Source organism: Schistocerca americana, chromosome 1 (assembly GCF_021461395.2).
Source record: "Schistocerca americana isolate TAMUIC-IGC-003095 chromosome 1, iqSchAmer2.1, whole genome shotgun sequence".
In the NCBI taxonomy this organism is placed as follows: Eukaryota; Metazoa; Arthropoda; class Insecta; order Orthoptera; family Acrididae; genus Schistocerca; species Schistocerca americana.
In genome coordinates this window covers 1,198,582,180-1,198,604,565 of record NC_060119.1, presented here as the reverse complement: position 1 = coordinate 1,198,604,565, position 22,386 = coordinate 1,198,582,180, and positions in this window count along the sequence as shown.

Below are 22,386 nucleotides of genomic sequence, written 5' to 3'. Positions count from 1 at the left end.
CCGACGCATATGAACACCACATGACAGCTCTGCCCCCTACAGGACGCAGAGGAGGCAAGTGAGGAGGACCGCATACGGCAGCGAATCGCCGACTTCCGCCTACGTCCCAGACAACAGACGCCCGTTCTTAGCACTCCCGCTGAAGTTAGAAAACTCGTCAAGAAGACGAACAACTCGGCGCCTTGCAAGGACTCTGTGACCAACGACCATCTTAAACATCTTACGATAGTGGCCATCGTTCTTTTAACTCGAATTATCAATAGCTGGTTACTCAACGGCTGCTTTCCTGCACGCTAGAAGACGATCCCTACTCCCAAAAGAGGGAAAAAACCCAGGCAGCTACCGTCCTATTAGTTTGTTGTCCACCCTCGGCAAAATATTGGAACTGGTGTTGTTACAGAGTCTCAAAGACTATCTGGAAGAAGGTAACAAACCCGCCAGGAACAGTTTAGCTACCAGCCACGTTTAATGGTGGAGCTTCAGTTGCTTCGGATCACAGAATCCATACACCTCAACCTGAATAGACGAAACTCTACAGTTGGAGTTTTCCTAGATGTCGAAATAGCATACTATCGGGTGTGGCGTGACAAGCTTACAGTCAAACTAGTCGACCAAACCGGTCTCCCTGACTGGTACATCAAGCTGATTTATAGCTTTTTGCAGGACAGGCGTTTATTTGTATAAATAGATGGGAAGAAGTCATCACTAAAAACTGTCTCAGCTGGCATCCTACAGGGAGCGGTGATATCGTCATGCCTGTTTAATTTGTATATTAACAACATTCCTGTGGTGTCACCGCCAGACACCACACTTGCTAGGTGGTAGCCTTTAAATCGGCCGCGGTCCGTTAGTATACGTCGGATCCGCGTGTCGCCACTATCAGTGATTGCAGACCGAGTGCCGCCACACGGCAGGTCTAGTCTAGAGAGACTCCCTAGCACTCGCCTCAGTTGTACAGCCGACTTTGCTAGCGATGGTTCAATGACTACATACGCTCTCATTTGCAGAGGCGACAGTTTAGTATATCCTTCAGCTACGTCATTTGCTACGACCTAGCAAGGCGCCATATTCAGTTCTACGAATGTGTTCTGAACAGATAATATTGTGAATCATGTACCGTCAAGAGCGACGTTCCTCATTAATGGATTAAAGTTAAGTATCAAACTAATTACGTCCGCTTTCTGAATTCTAATTCCTTGTCATGTTCCCGACCTCACGTCAGTATAGTTCTTCCCTCCTCACGCCAGCCTGCGTGAGCTAAGACGCGTGCATTTCGGCCTCCACTAGTAACACGGTGTTGGGTCTTCTGCCAACACAACAATTCCCACTACTCATCACTTCTCCGCCAGTCTCTACGCCGATGACACGGCCTTCCTAACCTGTGGAAGGAACATTGAACAACTTATCAACATGATGCAGCGACAACTTGCCCTCGCCTAACAGTGGGCAAAGAACAATAAAATCACCGAAACCCTACGAAAAATGCAGCAAGAAACGGCAGGAACTGAGGACGCGACTTGATATCAATGGACGGCCAATGCCCCAGAGGACTACGACGACGAAATATTAGGAAGAGATTCTGGATAAAGCGATGACTTTTACCCCACACATGCAAGATAGAAAATCGACTACTGTGCAGATGATCCGGGCGGTCACATCTTTTTTCACAAGCAGGAATCTAAGTCCATCACCTAAATTAAAACTTTATTGAGCAACGGTATAATCCTCCCTGCTGTTCAGTTCGACGTCTTGGGGAACAACATGTGACTCTAATACACGCAATTTGCAACCACTTCAAAACAAGTGTTTGCAGTGGAGTCTGGGCACCCCAAGGTGGGGCAGGACGAGAGAAATACACGAGATGACTGGAGAAAAATACTTCGCTAAGAAGATGATAGACCAGGCGTCTTTTTTACAAATTAGACGAGCATCAGGTAAATGTCCGCCAACTTGCGAATGTAGGCCAGGCCATACCACGACATTGGTACAAATACAAAGTGCATCGAGCCCTTACTGTACCCCCACAGGGCTATAACAAATGATGCACTGTTCTGTTATTCGGTATCTTACATGTAAATAGTTGCTGTCAGTCACTCGTATGACAACCTGATGAACGCCCACAAAGGACTCAAGGACCCACAGAGAGCCCAAGTCACTTTGCAAGCGAGTACACGATAAAGTGAAACTATTTCTCACACCTTTCCACCCCAGAAGAAAAAATGGCCAAAGGCGATCACACTTTGGGCACAACATGCCACCAGAAAAAAAAGTAGTCTCCAATAAGCGGCATCCATTTGCGCTACCGATGTGGCACCATCTGTATGTCACTCTCGAATCACCTTTTCAGAGTCCGCCGCACATGCCGCAGGTCAACTGGCCGTAGATCCTCGGCGACTGCGCGATGACGTCGGCCCAGCGCCTTCTTCATAGCTCCGGGTATGTAGTAATACAATTTAAAGAGGATATCCAATGAAGTGCGGTTTGTTTCATCGTGTTTCACGCCTGTAATTAATTTTTCTTTTTAGACGTCAGTCTTCCGACTAGTTTGATGTGTCCCACCAGCAATTCCTATTTTGTGCCAGCCTCTTCACCTCAGAGTAGCACTTACAGCCTACGTCCTCAATTATTTGCTGGATGCATTCCAGTCTCTGTCTTCATCTACAGCTCCCTCTAATACCATGAAAGTCATCCCCTCATGTCTTAAGAGATGTCCTATCATCCTGTCCCTTCTCGTTGTGAATATTTTCCACATATTCCTTCTTCTCCTATTTTGCGCAGAACTCCCTCATTCCTTATCTTATTAGCCCACCTAATTTTTAAAATTCGTCTGTAGCACCACATCTCAAGTGCTTCGTTTTTCTTCTGTTCTGGTTTACCCACAGTCCACCTTTCACTGCCTTAAAACTAGTGGACATATCTTGGCCAGCAATGCAACTTTTAACAGTGCTAGTCTACTTTTAATGTCCGTCTTGCTGCGTCCATCATTGGTTATTTTGCTGCCTGTATAGCAGAATTCCTTAACGTCATCTACTTCGAGATCATCAACCCTGACGAATTTTTTGGCTTTTCTTATTTCTGCTACTTCTCATAACAGCGAGTTGTAGCATTGATATCCTTTCACCTTGGATTTTAATTCCACTCCTGAAATTTCTTTTGTTTTCATCGTAGTTTCTTCCGTGTGCAGATTGAACTGTGGGGGTGAATGACTAAATTCTCCCCTTATATCATTTTTAATACGAGGACCTCGTTCTTTCTCGTCCACTCTTATTTTTCCCTCTTTCCTCTTGTGCATATTGTGTATTACTTGTGTCTCTCTATAGCTTACCACTATTTTTCTCAGAATTTCGAACATTTTGTACCATTCGCATTGTCGAACGCTTTCTCCCGGTCAACAAATTTTATGAACGTGTCTTGATTTTTCTTTAGTATTGCTTCCGTCATGCAACGTCAGAATTGCCTCTCTGGTGCATTTACGTGATCGTCGTCTAACACATTCTCAGTTTAATTGAGCTACGTAGTCAATTTAAGGTTCACAAAAAGTACCATCCGATCTGTCCGATCGTCGACAGTTCCCATAGTGCTCATCATAAATTAGCTGGTTTTCTGCAAAATAAGTTAAAGGAAGAGTACGTGTTCGAACGTGTTTACTCGATAAAAGTTCTTGGGAGTTAGTAGAGAGGCTTAAAAGAGTCTCATGTTCTTCTGTGACTAAATTAGTGTCCTTCGACATAGTTAACTTATTTCCAAAGCCCCAGTTGACATCACGCTGGATAGCATAGACCGAAATCTACAGTATCAAAGAAAAGTAACAACGCAGGAAGCCACTGAAATGATGACGCTCCTTCGTATAACGCTCAAGTACAATTATTTTGAATTTGATGGGAAGATTTATGAACAACCGTATGGCCTGGCCATGGGCTGCACGCTTGCTGGGCTTGTGGCCGACATATTTATCAATTCAAAGGAAATCAAGTTTTTTCTACAGCGCTGTGGACGTTAAAGATAACATTAGATTCTATGTACGGTACGTTGATGATTTGTTGTTTGTGGTATATGGGTCCCGTAAGGAGGTGGAGCAGTTACATACTCATGTCAGTTCGATCAATGAAAAAATGAAGTTCACTATGGAACTAGAGAATAAAACTAGAGAGATTAATTACTTGGATTTAACTTTATCGGTAGTTAACGATGGGATATAGTTTAATACTTATCGAAAGCCTACGTTTACGGACTGTGTCATTCCCAACATGTCCTCGCGTCTGTGGGTGCAGAAAATGGCTGATTTCAATTCGAGTGTACACAGTGCAATAAATTTACTTCTTACCCAGGCTAACTTCCAAAAACAAGTGTGTATCCTAAAAGAGATTGCCGGTAATAATGGTTATAAGCCCAACATAGTCGATAATATAATTAAGCACAAAACTAAAAAGACAGTTTCCATGTTGGTGAGGTTATAACACTACCCCTGCTTATGTTATACCATAACCTCAAAGCTGGAGGCAGTTCGTATAATGAAATTATTTCTGTTAAAGCAGTTATAGTATAAAGAAACAGAACAGTTTTACCCCCCTGAAAGGAACTTTATTGTGTTGACCGTGATGTACCTCATGGAGGTGGCTTATCGGAAGTGACAGTCAGAATTACGTAAATATTTAAACAGTAACAAACAATATTTTTCCTATCCACACTGTTCAAAGAATAAAGAAAACGGTCGCCAGCCCAATTAGACATGAGAATGATTAACATTCTTGTTCAATAAATAGATATGAGTAACTTTAATGGGCAGACACAGCCTATACTTTATCACACGAGAGTGCAATGAACTCCGTCACTAGCAGATATTCACGTTAAAGAAAATGCTAACAGTTACAGAAGAACAAGGCTATTTGCATAAACAAAGCATATAATGACACACACTTTTGCATTCACGGCTCAGTAAAACCGAATAATTTCAATAACATTACTATTAACAATTACTGTAGAATTATAAAATTGGGCATGAATTTAGTCCCTCTTTACCAAATACTTTTATACCTGATATGAAATTAAAAAGGAGTCAACTAGTGAACATTTCCTCACTGTCCTCTGAATAAAGCAAATTCCTTTTTTTCATAGAAAAGGATCTTTCTGTCAATAATTTGCTATCAGTGAGCACAATAGACAAACTATGGATCCTGTTCCACTGGTAATAAGTACTTTCAATGCATATGAGGATCAAGAATTTAGAAAGTATAGGTGTATAAATTTCAACAGTGATAGTTTTTAACTTTTACTGCAATGAGACACAAATTTACATAGTTGTAAAACAATGCCTCACTTTTTGCACTATTTCAATAGACTACACAATAACTGTTTACTTAGAAGAACATTTCAAGCCAAACTTTAGTAATATTTACTTTTGGAACTAACCTCTAGATGGTTTATTGACTGATTTTATTACCACAGTCTTTTACTTTAAAGTCAGTGATTAAATAGGTAGCTTTGAAAGTCCACAAAACTTCAAATTGGATTGTTTCAGTCAATGGGAGGCTTTCATAAGGCTACATTTACTACTTCCTACAATTTTACCAAATCCACAGTAAATATGAATACTCCCTTCTTAGCAAATGTCAAACAACATTATTTAACTAACTGTTTGGCTTTGAGACATTCATTTTTCCACAGTAAGGACACTCGGTAATCATAGTTCAAACGGAGAGGAACCCGAGAAGTGTTATGATAAGGAAAAAATCAAGGTATAAGTTACCCTATATTTGAGCACACTAAAACATCCAATGAGCTGAACCTTCACTTTACATATCTACAATTCCTCCACTCCGTTGCAGCGATTGCGTAATGTGGTGCCGAGTGCATGTTGGTAGGTGGATTTGCAGGTGGAAATGCTGGACCCTGTTATTTCTTGGTAGCGACGATCCTCCGATTAATAAGTATCATTTCCAGAATAGAGCCAGCTATTTATACATCCATCCGAGGCTTTGGCACGTTAGAAAACGGCACAAAAAGCCCCTCTCGGCACCAGCACAATACACGACTTTTACGTAAGCTGTCGACAGTTTGGTAGCTCGTCCCCAACTAACTCTTCCGTCCACCTTTCTATCCATGCCAACCACATTTTGCGCGCGTTACAAAGTTCCGTTCCAGAGGGGAACCACACAGTGTTTTATATCATACAATAATTAAGAGCCCTCTGTGAAGGTCAGTAATTTACATAACAGTAAACAGTCACTTTAAATAAAATAGATCAGTTACACATATTGGTATTTCTACAAAAAATTATTCACACAGAAATTACAACTACACGGGGTGTTACAAAAAGGTACGGCCAAACTTTCAGGAAACATTCCTCACACACAAATAAAGAAAAGATGTTATGTGGACATGTGTCCGGAAACGCTTAATTTCCATGTTAGAGCTCATTTTAGTTTTGTCCACCTACGCTCAATGGAGCACGTTATCGTGATTTCATACGGGATACTCTACCTGTGCTGATAGAACATGTGCCTTTACAAGTACGACACAACATGTGGTTCATGCGCGATGGAGCTCCCGCACATTTCAGTCGAAGTGTTCGTACGCTTCTCAACAACAGATTCGGTGACCGATGGATTGGTAGAGGCGGACCTATTCCATGGCCTCCACGCTCTCCTGACCTCAACCCTCTTGACTTTCATTTATGGTGACATTTGAAAGCTCTTGTCTACGCAATCCCGGTACCAAATGTAGAGACCCTTCGTGCTCGTATTGTGGACGGCTGTGATACAATACGCCATTCTCCAGGGCTGCATCAGCGCATCAGGGATTCCATGCGGCGGAGGGTGGATGCATGTATCCTCGCTAACGGAGGACATTTTGAACATTTCCTGTAACAAAGTATGTTCTGTTGCTGTGTGTTTCCATTCCATGATTAATGTGATTTGAAGAGAAGTAATAAAATGAGCTCTAACATGGAAAGTAAGCGTTTCCGGACACGTGTCCACATAACATCTTTTCTTTCTTTGTTTGTGAGGAATGTTTCCTGAATGTTTGACCGTACCTTTTTGTAACATCCTATATACAGAAAGTTTTGTCCCCTCCAAATGAGGCAAAGAATTTAAATAACAGAGACACTACATCGTGTAGAAATAAACCATGACATCAAAGATTTTACAAAGGAAACAGCGAACACACTTGAGGTATTAATACAATCAAACAATATTTACAATATATTAATGACAGAAGGTAGAACAGCTCTGGTGTTACAAGATCTGTGAAAAACAGGGATGAACGTAAGAGATACATAGCTATTCCGTTTCTAGGAAACATATCTCATAAAATGCAACGTGTGCTCCATGAACACAACTGTAATGTAGCATTTTCCACCAACAAAAGCTTAAAGCGGAATTTTGTTTGTTTCAGAAATAACAATTATAATAAGCTCCTGCAATCAGGAGTTAATAAATTGAAATGTAATGATTGTCCGGCGTATTACATGGGGCAAACAGGTAGGTCTATAGTCATAAGTTATAAAGAACATATGCCGTCGAGGATGGGTATGAATAAAAATGGGTCAACGTTTGCTGAACACATAATCGAAGAATGACATACACCCCAACCTGTTAACGACATTGAACTTTTGTGTAAAGAAGCAAGGGGTATGACATTAGATGTGTTGGAGTGGGTGCAGATATACAAGCACAAAAAGTATGACAACAGGAATTTACTGAATGACCAGAGTTATTTGAAAAGTTCCAGCATCCTTGAAGGTTTTCAACCTTTATTGGGCGTCGCAGTTACTAGTAGTTACTCGTTCGTGCCATATGATTGTATGATTATCTTTTGTGATAAATTAATGTTTTACGAAAATGCTCCGGTTGGAATTTGGCATAAAGAGTCATGAGTTGCTTTTATGTTAACACTGGTTTGTGTTGAGACAGGTATGTTAATATGCCCTTTGTTATTTTGTACCATGTTACCACACTCATACACTAGGGTGTTAGTTGTATAACTAATGTCAATCATAGGTAGTGTTACTGTTTACGACTGTGGTCGGCTGGTAGAATTAGCCCAATAAGCTATTAGAGCGTATAACGTAAGCTGGAGTTATATTTGCATACGATAGTCTCGTTTCTGAATCATGCATCAAATAGTGATATGAGAAACTTCGTTATATGAAATCGTTAATGTTCTAATACTCTAATGATCGTATGCAACATTCATATTGAACGTATATGGTACTTCATTTGCACATGTAGGCTTGTTATTAATTTATTGTCGTACATATTGACTAGTTGCCTGATAAACGGTGCGACGTATCTCACTGGGGTGAGCGCCACGTATGGTGCGCGGGGTGCAGCACATTTGACGACTGTACGCCCAGCATAACTGAGGTGGTGGTGGAGGACATACGATGCCATATGTAATTTTAATTATGTTCGAAACAGGCTTATGTCAGTTGAAGTTATTTTATTGGTCTTGAAGCAACCGCTGGGCTAAGACATTTTTCATTTATTAGTGTGTGTGTAAGTAGTATGTTATCATTTACGTAATTTTGAGGTTTATGAGCAGATTGCATCACTGGTCCAGTTGTTATTTTGATCATTTTTAGGACTTCTGAAGAAGGCTATATCATTATAGCTGAAACCATGGTCAAGGTTTATAATAAACATTATTAATTTCAGATGCCGGCTGTTTTTTATTGGAGACAAAACGTGTTTTGTAACAAATATTATACTGTTGTAAAGAGTTACTGTCATAGTTTTTCTAATATATATCTGTAAGTTGCAGGTTCATAACGATATAACTGTGTATAGAATGAAATGGACGTTCCAGAAAAGTGAAACGACATATTACAACTGAAACATCCCCTTAGAAAACTTAATCAATTACTGTGCTGGTAAGCCCCTACGTTATTTGATTTTCAAACAGCTGATCTGAACTGAACGCACTCAGACATTTCGCATTTCGCTCTTTACCTATTCTGATCAACATTAAAATGACGCACAATATATTTAGCGCAACGCAATCTGACTTTCAATAATCCCTACAAAAGAATGGCCCTGACTAACATTAAACTATACCTTTCACAAATCACTTACCTCACAAAAATCTTCGTTACTCAAGCTACTGCAATACAGCGAGCCCCACTACTACCAGCTAAATAAAAGATTCAAACTACCGAAGGCACTAACTACTGATAGGCATAGTCAGCAAATGAAAGAATTTGATAGAGAAAAAACAATGTATTTACCTTAGTATTGTTCAAAAGTCATATTATATATATATATCAGTTCATGACATCTAGTCGTACAAATTTACTGTCTCTGTCCAGATCATCCGCTCTCACAACTCCGCCATCTCACTCCCCTCATCCACCACTGCCGGCGGCTCACCTCCAACTGCGCAACGCTATGCGCTGTTAACAGCCAACTGCCCAACACTACAATAGCAAATACCAACAATGCCACCCAGCCACAGACTGAACACAGCACAGCCAGTGATTTTCATACAGAGCGCTACGTGGCGTTACCAATAAGAAAACCTAAACAGCCTACTTACATAGCCGCCATGCTCCCCACAAAAAAATTTACAAATTGTTTTGGGCACTGGCCAATAGATACTTGTTAAAATTTTTTCACAATTACAATAACAAAGAAATCAAATGTACACATGAATTGATGCAATGTTGGTCAAAGGTTAAAATTTTCTCACAGTCCATAAAGACAGTCCTGATCGTTCATCACAGTAAAATAGCAGTGTTTTTCTCGAAGTCTGAGCAGTAAAAGAAAATGCACACAGAAGTAGTGGACTTCCATGCAGTCTTGAAGAAGTAGTGTTGTGCTTCCAACGGAAAGATAGCGCTGACTCTTGACATGCAGACATGTAATGGGCCACAACAGAGCAAACCCACCGCAGAGTCAGTCGAAGTTTTGAAGAATATTCGTAGGTAGGTCATCACAGAGTAGACCCACTGTAGTCCTGGTAGAGATTACGGTATTGGTGGGAAACCAGAGGTGCAGACCCAGTGCAGTCCTTGTAGAAATGTTGGTATTGGTGGGCCATCAAAGATGCAGACCCACTGTAGTCCTTGTAGAGACGGCCAGCAGCCTTCTGTTGCGAGTGTGCAGATGCACAATCACCATCGAAGAGTCTTGCGGAGAATACAGCAAGTCCATAAACCACCACTCGTGCCCTCACAAAGTTTTTGCAATTGTCCTTAGAACCAGCAATGCTGTTAATCAGTCCCTTGCTGAATTATTGACACACGTCCAGACACTAACAGTCCTCTTTTTTTTCACATATTGTGCATATACTATGACCAACGGAAATATGTGCCGTGAAATGAATGCTTACAAGTTACTTAATTTGATGAACTGGTGTCTATTACAATTTTATAACGTAAGAATACAATTACAAAGGTACAAAATACATCATTAAAGAACATAACAATACAGATAGCATTTACGGTAATGCAGTTTTTACTAAAGAATAGAAATAAACATATACATCAGTGTTACAGGAATTATGACATAAGTACATACATAAAAGATCTGAATAACTTTTGAAACATCAACTTCACACATGAGCAACAAAACAGAACAGATAAATAATGTCTAAACATCTTTACGAAGTAAATAACATAGTATTAGAAAAATTCTACAACATGACTCTTGTCAGCTAAACACATAAAGACAGGAAATACACAAATACACAAGGGTACACAAACACATAGCAAAATAATGCAAGAGGAAAGGGCAGGGTTTGATTTCGGTCTAACATTTGGTACTGCAGTCCAACCCATAACTTCATTCCATAGATCTGTCGTCTTATTTCATCATTAGTTTCCACCAAATAAATCCAATCCAAGCATGCTTTCTGTATTTATATGTCCACATATTTCCTACCTCATTATTTATTTTCCATTATCTTATCTCATCATTTATTTCCAAGAAAATCCTACCTAAACTTGTTGTCCCTAAACCCTACTTTTTGGTTCATATCCTCTTTCAAATTACTATATTTGGCCAAACCATGTTCTTATAGTTTCTCAATGCATTTCTTCCATTTCATCACAACTCGTTCTCTCATATAGCTTACCCCATCTTAAGCTAACTTAAATCTACTGAGCTCAGATGCTAAACTAAGGGACGAGGCAATGCAGCAGTACAAAACAATTAACACAAACAGCAATAACAAAAAATGCAAATTGGCAAAGCAAGCAGCAGTAAATCTAAATTGCCAGAGCAAACGCAACATTAACACTAATATGAGCCAATGTGCAGCAAAAAGAACAATAAATCAGTAGTAAAACTGGCTTCACAGAGTAATACAAAGTCCCTGGCAAACAGCAGCAGCAAATGCAGTAACTTATATCTAATCATGACAAACATCAAGCAGAAAATATATTAATATAAAGATAGGAAATGAGTAATATCTATGTCAGATCTTAACACTACAGTGATGCATCACCTTGACTTACTCTACAAAACAAGTTACCCAGTCATTGACAAAAATTATGTATGCAATTCCTGTGAAGGGAAATGTCTTTTTGTGCTCGCTCGTTTTTTTTTTGGAAGTAGATCATAAAATTATTGTTTACTGGATCTGTAAGCAAAAAATTTCTATATTAGTACATCTATTAAATTTTATTATAACCAATGCTGCAGTGTGGCTAGAAACTAGATATTAAACAAAATAGGAAAATCAAGGCGTGAAACGTCATTCACTAGCCATATGGCATTTCATAATGCAGTAAACAATATTTCAACTAGCAAGACAATAGACGAGAAATGTTTCTCATCATTTCATTTCAGTAAATATCATAAATTAAGAACACCACAGTGTAATCATATGTCTTCACGTTTTAGCGTGTCATATTTGCGATGCTTTCTACAAAGAAATGTCAATAGCGAGGATAATGGCCTTTTTTTCACCTAATGGCTTTTTCTCCAGGCGACTGGCACACCTGGGCGCCACCTGGGTCTTGCAATAATAATGTATCCGTGTCTGGAATCTGTTCCTCTATGCTTTTCGGCAGTGCATTTGCACCAGTAACATTCACATTTTGACGAGCAGAAAATGTGTCTTGACTTATTTGAGAAAACGGTGACGACGAAAAACCTGAATCTACAGTATTTATAAGATTGTGTCCTGTCATTTCGGATTCCTGAGGCGAACTGTTGCGACCGATCGATCGATGGTGGTGGTTAGTGTTTAATGTCCCGCCGACAACGAGGTCATTAGAGACGGAGCGCAAGCTCGGGTTAGGAAAGGATTGGGAAGGAAATCGGCCGTGCCCTTTCAAAGGAACCATCTCGGCATTCGCCTGAAACGATTTAGGGAAATCACGGAAAACCTAAATCAGGATGGCCGGAGACGGGATTGAACCGTCGTCCTCCCGAATGCGAGTCCAGTGTGCTAACCACTGCGCCACCTCGCTCGGTATCGATCGATAATGCTTACCTCTTCACTAATTGTTTCACTGTCTACACCATTATTTGCTGCCCGCTCCATTTCCCTATGCACAATTACCAAATTACTACTTTGAACATTAGGTAGTTCATTACTTGGTGGCGCTAACACACTGCTTTCGTCTTCACTGTCATTTCTCAGTTTACTTTGGAGCCTAGTATTTTGTTTTTCACACGCCATTATTGTCACAATATTTTACATGATAATACAGAAATGCACAATTTGAAGAGCAAAATAAGAAAACACATTGACATAGCACTGAAAATAATATCTAGTTAATTCCAAGCGCAGCTGCCCGCCGAAGTGGCCGTGCGGTTAAAGGCGCTGCAGTCTGGAACCGCCAGACTGCTACGGTCGCAGGTTCGAATCCTGCCTCGGGCATGGATGTTTGTGATGTCCTTAGGTTAGTTAGGTTTAACTAGTTCTAAGTTCTAGGGGAGTAATGACCTCAGCAGTTGAGTCCCATAGTGCTCAGAGCCATTTGAACCATTTGAACCAAGCGCAGCTGCGAAATACTTGGTGCAAATCTACATGCATGCCACAACTGTTTTACTGTACAACACTGAAAAACTACAACTACAAAGGAAATTCTCTCTATAATTACACGCTAGCAATAATCAATAGCTACACCAATTGCACAAACTACAAGAAAAAATCAGAAGAGTCCAGCGAGGTATCCTTGGCTAAGGGTCGACATATGAAACATCCCCTTAGAAAATTTAATGAATTACTGTGCTGAAAAGCCCCTACGTTATTTGCATTTCAAACAGCTGAGCAGAACTGAACGTACTCAGGCATTTCGCATTTCGCTCTTTACCTGTTCTGATCAACACTAAAATGACACACAATATTCTTAGCGCAACGCAATCTGACTTTCAATAATCCCTACAAGAGAATGGCCCTGACTAACATTAAACTTTACCTTTCACAAATTACTTACCTCACAAAAATCTTCGTTTCTCAAGCTACAGCAATACAGCGAGCCCCACTACTACCTGCTAAATAAAAGATTCAAACTACTGAAGGCACTAACTACTGATAGGCATAGTCAGCAAATGAAAGAATTCGATAGAGAAAAAACAATGTATTTACCATAATATTGTTCAAAATTCATATTATATATATCAGTTCATGACATATAGTCATACAAATTTACTGTCTCTGTCCAGATCATCCGCTCTCACAACTCCACCATCTCATTCCCCACATCCACCACTGCTGACGGCTCACCTCGAACTGCGCAATGCTATGCGCTGTTAACAGCCAACTGCCCAACACTACAATAGCAAATTCCAACAATGCCACCCAGCCACAGGCTGAACACAGCACAGCCACTGATTTTCATACAGAGCGGTACGTGGCGTTACCAATAAGAAAACCTAAACAGCCTACTTACACAACACTGAAATATATATTGAGCTTATTAAAATGAACTACCAATACGTGATACAAAAAACTAAACTAAACTCCACCCGAGTAGGCCATGAGGGCCCAACGGTACTGACCGGCTGCCGTGTCAACATCAGCCCAGGAGAGTGACTGGATATAGACATGGAAGGGCATGAGGTCAGCACACCGTTCACTCGGCAATACGTGACATGGGCAGCATAATTTCTTGCTATGTGGATAGAACAGAAAAGGATGTTTCAAGTAGACTGCCAAAACGTTCAGTGGGCAGCCTAGAGTTTCCCTGGCAAAATAATGTTTGCAAATAACAACATTGGAGTGGTCTGCCTGAAATAATGAAGAAAGAGTGACGAAATTTATGCTTATTAGTAATATTATATTATCGAACTGCATTAAAATAACACAGCCAAAAACACGAAACTGGTGAAAGCAATAATTTTCCCTAATTGTTTTTCCGGTACGCAAACACACTGTTAAATCTCCAGTAATGTTTTGAAAATGTTAAAGTTAAAGGCAAATATATCTTTCAAGGCGAAACACACGACCCGCTTAGAGTTTCTAGTGAACAGCTATAAGTACCGAATAAATTTTAAATAACGTTTATATAAACAGTTGTATCACATTTCTTCTCTTGTATTTATGTATTACGTCTTCCCCTATACATGTCCATTCTTATGTGGATTACCCAGTTGTTACGCAATGCTCTATGTAACACACAGTTTTCTGTGATGATACAGGTTTTGAAAAACGTAACTATGTTGTTATTACGTTATTGAGGTGAAATGAAATTCTTTGTCTTTGTACTACTGTCCATGTAGAGTGAATACTGCTGTGATGTATTCTCAATTTATTTTTCTATTTTTTCGTTCAATACTGTTTTAGCTGATTTGAATGCTTCACTGACGTGTCACTATCAGGAAACAGCACTGAAACAGGGAGCATGTGAAACGCTTTATCCGATATTACCTAAAACTCTCTCATCTAACTTCTTTGTGAACTAAACCGGGAAAGAAGAACTGCAAGATTATAGAATATAGCCTCGGACGTAGACGTAATTTGGCTGCTTGTTCATGGCGTACTTTGGTTAGCTGTGTACGACGGAAATCCGAAGCTAATTGGAGAATTTTCAGAGCTTGTTATACAGCAAGAGCCCTGGATACTTCTGCCGCCTGTTTGATTAGCGCAGTAGATCGACACTGTTACCTCTTTCATCTTAAATTATCCGTTGAAAACTGTATAATTGCAGGGACCAGTTATGTGTGATCTTTTTCTATTACGAGTTTGTGTTCTCTAAACTTTGTATGAAGACACCGTATTTCATCCACAGTCGTTTACCTAGACCGGGTCCTATCCCGAGTGCTACGATATTTTCGAGTAGCCTATTATATTGAGGTCAAAACTTATTTAACTAAACTTTCACTACAGTTCATAAATTTTGTGCGGTAGTAAATTACGCAACTATTCAGTGGACCGAAGTTTTGATGTACCCCACGTATTTTTCATAGAAGGATAGTTAAAGTATGAACAAAGTAAAACTGTCAAGAAAATATTTAAAATATTCTGCTTAAAAATCGTTCTTATTGAAATCTCAGTACAGTATTACAATAAACTGCATAAATCGTGGTGAGTCATAAGAGTTATTGTCTATTAGACTTTGAACGATCAGCATAAGGATAATTATTGTACGGTGTTGGAAGTAACAGTGTTTATAATTTCATGAGTGTATGCTTAATAGCGTTGCCAAAAAATGTTCAGCCTTGATCTGAGTCTGCTGATAAACTAGTTTCTGGATCATCATGATAACTGTCGAGTCAGACTTAAGTTTCATATTACAATTACAGCCTTAATTAAGTACACTTGCCAGATACCTAATATCTGTGTGCTATAGTAAGCAATTGGGCACAACTGTTCAAACTATACTAGATCCAAGTACCACATGTTCCATTTGAGCTAAGTAATGTAAGAAAGTGAAAGCTCCTAGAGAATACAAATAATAATAGAAATAGAGAATGTAATTATGTAACAAAAATTTCAAAAAATGGCTCTGAGCACTATGGGACTCAACTGCTGAGGTCATTAGTCCCCTAGAACTTAGAACTAGTTAAACCTAACTAACCTAAGGACATCACAAACATCCATGCCCGAGGCAGGATTCGAACCTGCGACCGTAGCGGTCTTGCGGTTCCAGACTGCACTGCCTTTAACCGCACGGCCACTTCGGCCGGCAACAAAAATTTCAACTACCGTATTATCCAATAACTAAACTTACAAAAGAACCTCTCGTCGAAGTTAATTTTGCTCCACCGTTAGTAATCATTTACTTATAATAACTATTACCTTTCTGCTTTAATATACAGATAGTGTTATTGAGTTCCAGTTGTCGCAAAAATGGTTAATATTCTTTCTAAACTATTGATGCCAAACCACTGTTACACTGTTTGGTAATTTGCTCTACTACTTGGCAACTTATTTACAAAACATAATTTCAGTATGAAGTAAAGTCGGTTAATATTCATTCTAAACTATTGATGCCAATCCACTGTTACACTGTTTGGTAATTTGCTCTACTACTTGGAAACTTATTTGCCAAACATAATTTCAGTATGAAGTAAAGTCAATCCCAAAAGTAACTTTCTTTACAAACCTTAGTAGTATCTGGTACAACTTTGCCTACATGATCATAATCCTGACAGTTTCATTTTGCGTAATTGCGGTTGATATAATTTCTAATAGAACTTTAGTTCGATTCTCGTTTTTTCTGCTACTGCTTCCTTTCAATAGAAATCTGTTGAAAATGGTTGAAATGGCTCTGAGCACTAAGGGACTTAACATCCGAGGTCATCAGTCCCCTAGAACTTTGAACTACTTAAATCTAACTAACCTGAGGACATCACACACATCCATGCCCGAGGCAGGATTCGAACCTGAGACCATAGCGGTAGCTCGGTTCCAGACTGAAGCGCCTAGAACCGCTCGACCACAATGGCCTGCACAAATCTGTAGAGAAACGAAAACTGTCTTCTACCTTCCATAACGCACCATTACAGTCAAATAATTAGCCTTCCACAAGAGTAACATAATCGGTGTATTGCTAGGTTAGTAGTAGCCGCCGGTGTTATACTATCCAGAATATGTTGTGACTGGCTTTTTTATAATTAATGATTTTTAGAGGTGGATGCTAGGCCTACACTGGCACTGTACACGTTCGTTCTATGAGCGAGAACTCTATTAACTCTCTTAGACTGTGTTTGAATGCTCGAAAATCTTGGCTAGAAGTTTGCATTAATTAAACATATGTGCAGTATTCCCAATATTTGCTTTCGCTAGTAGAAGGTATATCACATTGTTTTATTCACTGACCAAATTTTTTTCTCAAGAAGGATAAAGTTTTTAGAGCATTATTACCAGTTACGTAGTCAGTTTAAATTTAAAGAGGAATTTCTAAAATTATTGTGGTATTCAGTGAAACGATTATGTGTAGATTGATACTGAAAGGAAATCATTGTATTTTCGGAAAAATATCATCCACAAAATTCAGACAAGTGCGAAGAGAATGTAAATGCCATAACTACTGCACCATTAACTTGACAGAATATTCATCGACGTTGCTGATCAGATTAACAAAGAAAACAACGAGGAAGAAAGTTAAGAACCTCTTTTGGTGACAATTGGTTTGGTTTTCAGAAACGTAAGCGTGTGAGAAACAGGTCCGCTGCTAAACTCAACAAAAATATCTTAACGCCTGCATTAGGTATACAGGACCCAGAAACTGTGTTCGATATGTAAGGTTTTACGAGATAACAGAAATGGATATGTACTGTAGGGAAAGATGAATAATAAGCGAGTACAATATGTGTTACAAACAAAATGGGTTGATATTAACGTAATGCCAACCAAGAAGACGGATTGAGAAGTGTGTATGACAAGGATGCAGTATTTTTTCCTTACTGTTCAACTTGCACATCTAGGAGGTCTTAGAGGAAGTAGAAGAATGAAGCAGAAGTAGTATTAAACTTCAGGAGGTCAGGATATCAATGATACAGAAAGTCTGGCACTGTAGATAGACAATGGATGAAATATTCAGTTGTTTGATTCACTCATACTGTGAAATTAATGTGTTTTTCGTTCTCAAGCAGCTTGACAGAAAATTCTGATACTGGTAGATAATCGTAAATCTTCCAGCAGTTGTGACTGCATGAAACGTTTCCGCAGTCTCTATGTTCCAATACTTTCACTCACTTTATTTTACAGCCCATCGTTGTTACGTAATAGTCAATTCACCTGTCACAAGAAAGGGTCGTTTAGCTCACACTAATATCGCACAAAGTGAAGGCAATGTAATTACATACCTAACTAACTTCCGAACTGAAAGATCTTCGCCTCACTAGTTTTAGTGATCGGTTGCAGCGCCCTCAACTCGTTATTTTACGGACGACAGGAAAATTGCTTACCAATAAATATGCAAATCCTCTTCTCGTATCTGAGATTACAAGCTTACGAACTTGAAAACTCCTCGAAATTGGGGAAATCCTCCTCCTAACGTAATCGCGGCCCTGACGTGGAGATCTCACTGACGAAATATTTATAGCCGAAGTTCAGACCCGGCAGATCACCGTGTAGCCGACGAGCGTGGTATGACCGAAGAGTGGCCGAAGATGAAACTGGTTGCCCTATTACATACTTCTATGCTACGTGGAACTCACTTCCAGTTAGATTCTTTGTAACCGCGTACAATTTCAACCTACAGTTCTATAATTGTTCAAATGCCAACATACAAACAAGGGAAACCACTGTAAAATTGTTGGAAGCAATTGGTCTCTAGTGTTATCAGTTGTGTTACCAGCCCAACCAGGTGAGCGCTAATATTACCGATCACACAGTCAACAGTGTACCCAGCTACATATTTATAAAGCAAGGAGAAGAGTGCGAAGGGAAATACAGCCATTATGAAAACTCCCGATACCGGCGTCCCATCTCATCAGTAACGTTTCAAGTTTCCTATAAGATCCCTACTCACATGATATGAATGATAGAATTATTCTTTCTGTAGCCACCTCCGCTTTTTTCTCCACATCCGTTGTGTTCTTTATTAGTTGTGATGACAGAAAGATGTGTGGCGCAACCCGGAGTCTAGGTTAGTGTACATGGTAACAAGTTGTTTGTAAGTTGTCGAAGTGAAATAGAGCACTTTAGTAAATCCACGTTGCCATTTGGATTTCTACAGTGGTACCTTGTTTCTGTGTTACATTCCACAAGCCTCTTCCAGTACTATCGACTATACTTAAACTGTCATTACAATGGATTAGCAATATAAATTAGTGCAGGAAATATCTAGTAGACGATCATTTCCTATCAATTTGGCATATCCTTGACGACGCAATAGTGTAGATGTTGACAGTGGGTGCCGTACGATTATATTTAAGTAATTTGCCGTTTATTATCTTTTCTTTCTGTCTCTATAATCATCTGGCCTCTATTGGTAATTGTATTGCTTCGGAAGTTGTCCTCTTAAGCTTAACACTGAAATGGTATCCAGGGCTATAGACACCAATTTTTCTATCTTCCTCATTTCCAGTGATGATTTTGACCTTAGAAGACAGGTCCAATTAACGTCTGACCGACAAGAGCAAAAACTACAATTAATCATTAAATGTTTTATGTGAATGATCCCATTTACCAATGCTTACAGTACATAGGAACATCGCTTGTCTTTCCTCTTTAATTTGCCATTTGTTTTGCTATGAGTTTGTTACGTCGCTGCAGAACCAGTGGCTCCAGGTTTCTCCAGTGTTCTTTTCAGAGTCTGATCATTTGACCACTGACGAAAGATAGATTGCAAAATGACAGTTTTTTCTGGATTTTCCTTCTGATCATCTTACCAATGATAAAAGTTAGATCAGAAAATGTCCGTGTTCTGAATATCATGTTGTGCGATTCCTGCCAAAGGTCGATTTAAATCATCAAACTAAATGACTTGTCTTCTAAGTCTATTTGATTTTTATTTATATTGATATGGTCATAAAATATCAATTTTCACAAAAAAGCTGTAAATGGATGTCTAGTGTTTGATATCATAGTTGCTTCTTGGCCTGAATTGATGTCCTGCGCAGTTAGTGGAGTTTTCCTTATTATTTTACGTTCTCTTTCCAGTGATTTCAGTGTCTGCTTTCCTGTTCAAAAGCAATGTGTCTGAAGCACGGAGACACTCTCATTTAGGGAGAGAATTATTAAGTTTCAATTCAGTTTGTTTTTTTAGAAGCTCTTCTTGTTGGAGATTTTTTTCATTTAACGTCATTTGGTTTATTTTAAATTCCACATTCTTACAATAACACACCGATATAAGTAAACAATGGGAATTTTGTCATGTTTCATTTCCATGTAATTTTCGACTTGTTTGTTGCAAGTATTATAATTTGTGTTGTTGAATAAAATTTGTTTAAACATAATTTCAGAAATTTCTTTCAGATGTTCAGTAGTTCTGTGGTGTCACATGTCACGACCGCAATTATTATGGTAATTAGAATCACAGCTTCTGTGCGGAATACAGGAACTAGAGATTGCGCACTGATGTGAAAAATGTGAAATAACAGAAGCAACTGTGAACCGGAATTGATAGACAATGAGCCACAATGGTGGCTTTATATAAGGAATCAATTAGCGTCTTCGGGAATCATTAGTGATTTTCGACGCTATAACTACATGAAAAGGCTCTAAATTATTATCGGATAGTGAAGCGTGTATTAGATTGTTACATCAAAACAACATCAAGCTAAATTTCATTTGCGCAGCCCTATAAGTGCTGAATATGGCTCCCATAGCATGTCTCGGACATTATCTCGTAATAGAAATTTCAATCGCTTATAGTTTCTGTAACTCTTAGTAAACGATTTATTACCCTCTCGCCTTATAGAAAGTGGGCACAGAGGTCCATAGACTAGAATGACCTCCGTGGAATATATTATGTTTAACTCTTAAAAAAGACTTCCTACTCTGTCGAAGAATCGCCAGATGTTTGATATGACGTTTAGTATTTTTCTTTGTCTGTGCCTTAAGTTCATCAGATTTCGAGGTGAATTTTTCTGCAGCTCACACAGAATAACAAGCTGGTGTACAAATTTTAGCCCTTAATTTAATGTTTCCAAACAGCTGATACATCTACACCAGGTTGACTGACCTGGTTCCTACCGCCGCGTAATGGGCGTTGCAGCTTTCGTGGCGTGTGGAGGGCCGCAGTGTTTTCAAAAAAATTTTCTTTAGGTTTACATAGAATTTTGACGCAAAGTATCTGGTAAGTAATTATTATACATGCTTTAACTAGCTGTAACTCTTCTTTATAAATGTAAAGTTGCTACCCTAATTAATAAATCACCATTACTATGGAAGTGGTGGGTCACTAGAAAATTTTAGTACTAACAGAGATACAAAAGTGGCCAGTGGTTAAAAAAGGCTGACCTCACCTCATGTAAACTATTAGAAATCATACACACAATCATGTAGCCTTCTTCTCTCAACAAATTATCATTAAGGTTATGTAGGTTTACCTGAGTCAGTAACTCATGCACCCAGTTCTGTGCTTTGGCAAACTCCTTCCAGTTTATTAAGCCACAAATGAATAACCTTGAACATCAATACAGATACGGGATAATCTTTATCCAGCTCGTTTTTGGTGCAATACAGCTTCCAGTATCACGTAGTGAACATGTTGTACAACAACATGAATTTCGTTTCGTCCATTTTATAACGCATATGTCATACAGATTTGATGTATGGCAAGGTGGATCTGAATGGCACATGAAGGAAAAAAGGTCTATCGTAACCATTAGAAACTTCCTATGAATGCAATACAGTAATAAAGGTTATCAGCACTACTTCGGTTTTGCGTCATTTTACGTCTCGCCTCTGAAATTTATGGCGTAGTGTGTAATAATAGATTTGGTCACCGATGCTGAAATTCTGCTGCCTAAGAAAAAGACCTATCACTGCAGTTTGGTTCCACATCCGCCGTATCCCTTCATGTCGAAAGAAACCACCCTACGCAGTATTTGTGACAAACGCAGTGGAACAGAGCCCCGCCTTGGCTAACAGGTAGCCGTCCCAAGCTGTTCTTCTTCATTGTTGTTCCAGGTTCCAGAGAACTTAGGATTCCAGGAAGACGCCGCTACCGGGCGGGATTACGGCTTAGAAAAGGGCCGGGAGGCGGGCAGAGAGAGGGGAGCCAGGAGCAGGCGCGATTTATTTCCCCGCCGATAGCGGAGATGATATTTCAGCGGAGGAAATTGAGCTGTCTGGAGCCTGCACGCGGATATAGGTCATGTGTGACTTCCGGTCCGCTGCAAGGTGGCACCAGCAGAGCGCATGCGCCTCGTCCTTCGCGTTTCGCTGCTTCCTTACTAATGACGTCACAACGCGAAATAACCAGCGGATATACGAGGGGAATGTTACCGACCACTATACCATTGTTGCGTTTGGATACTTTTTATAAGAGACAGACTGACGACATTAATTATCACTGACATTATGTACACCGTGTGA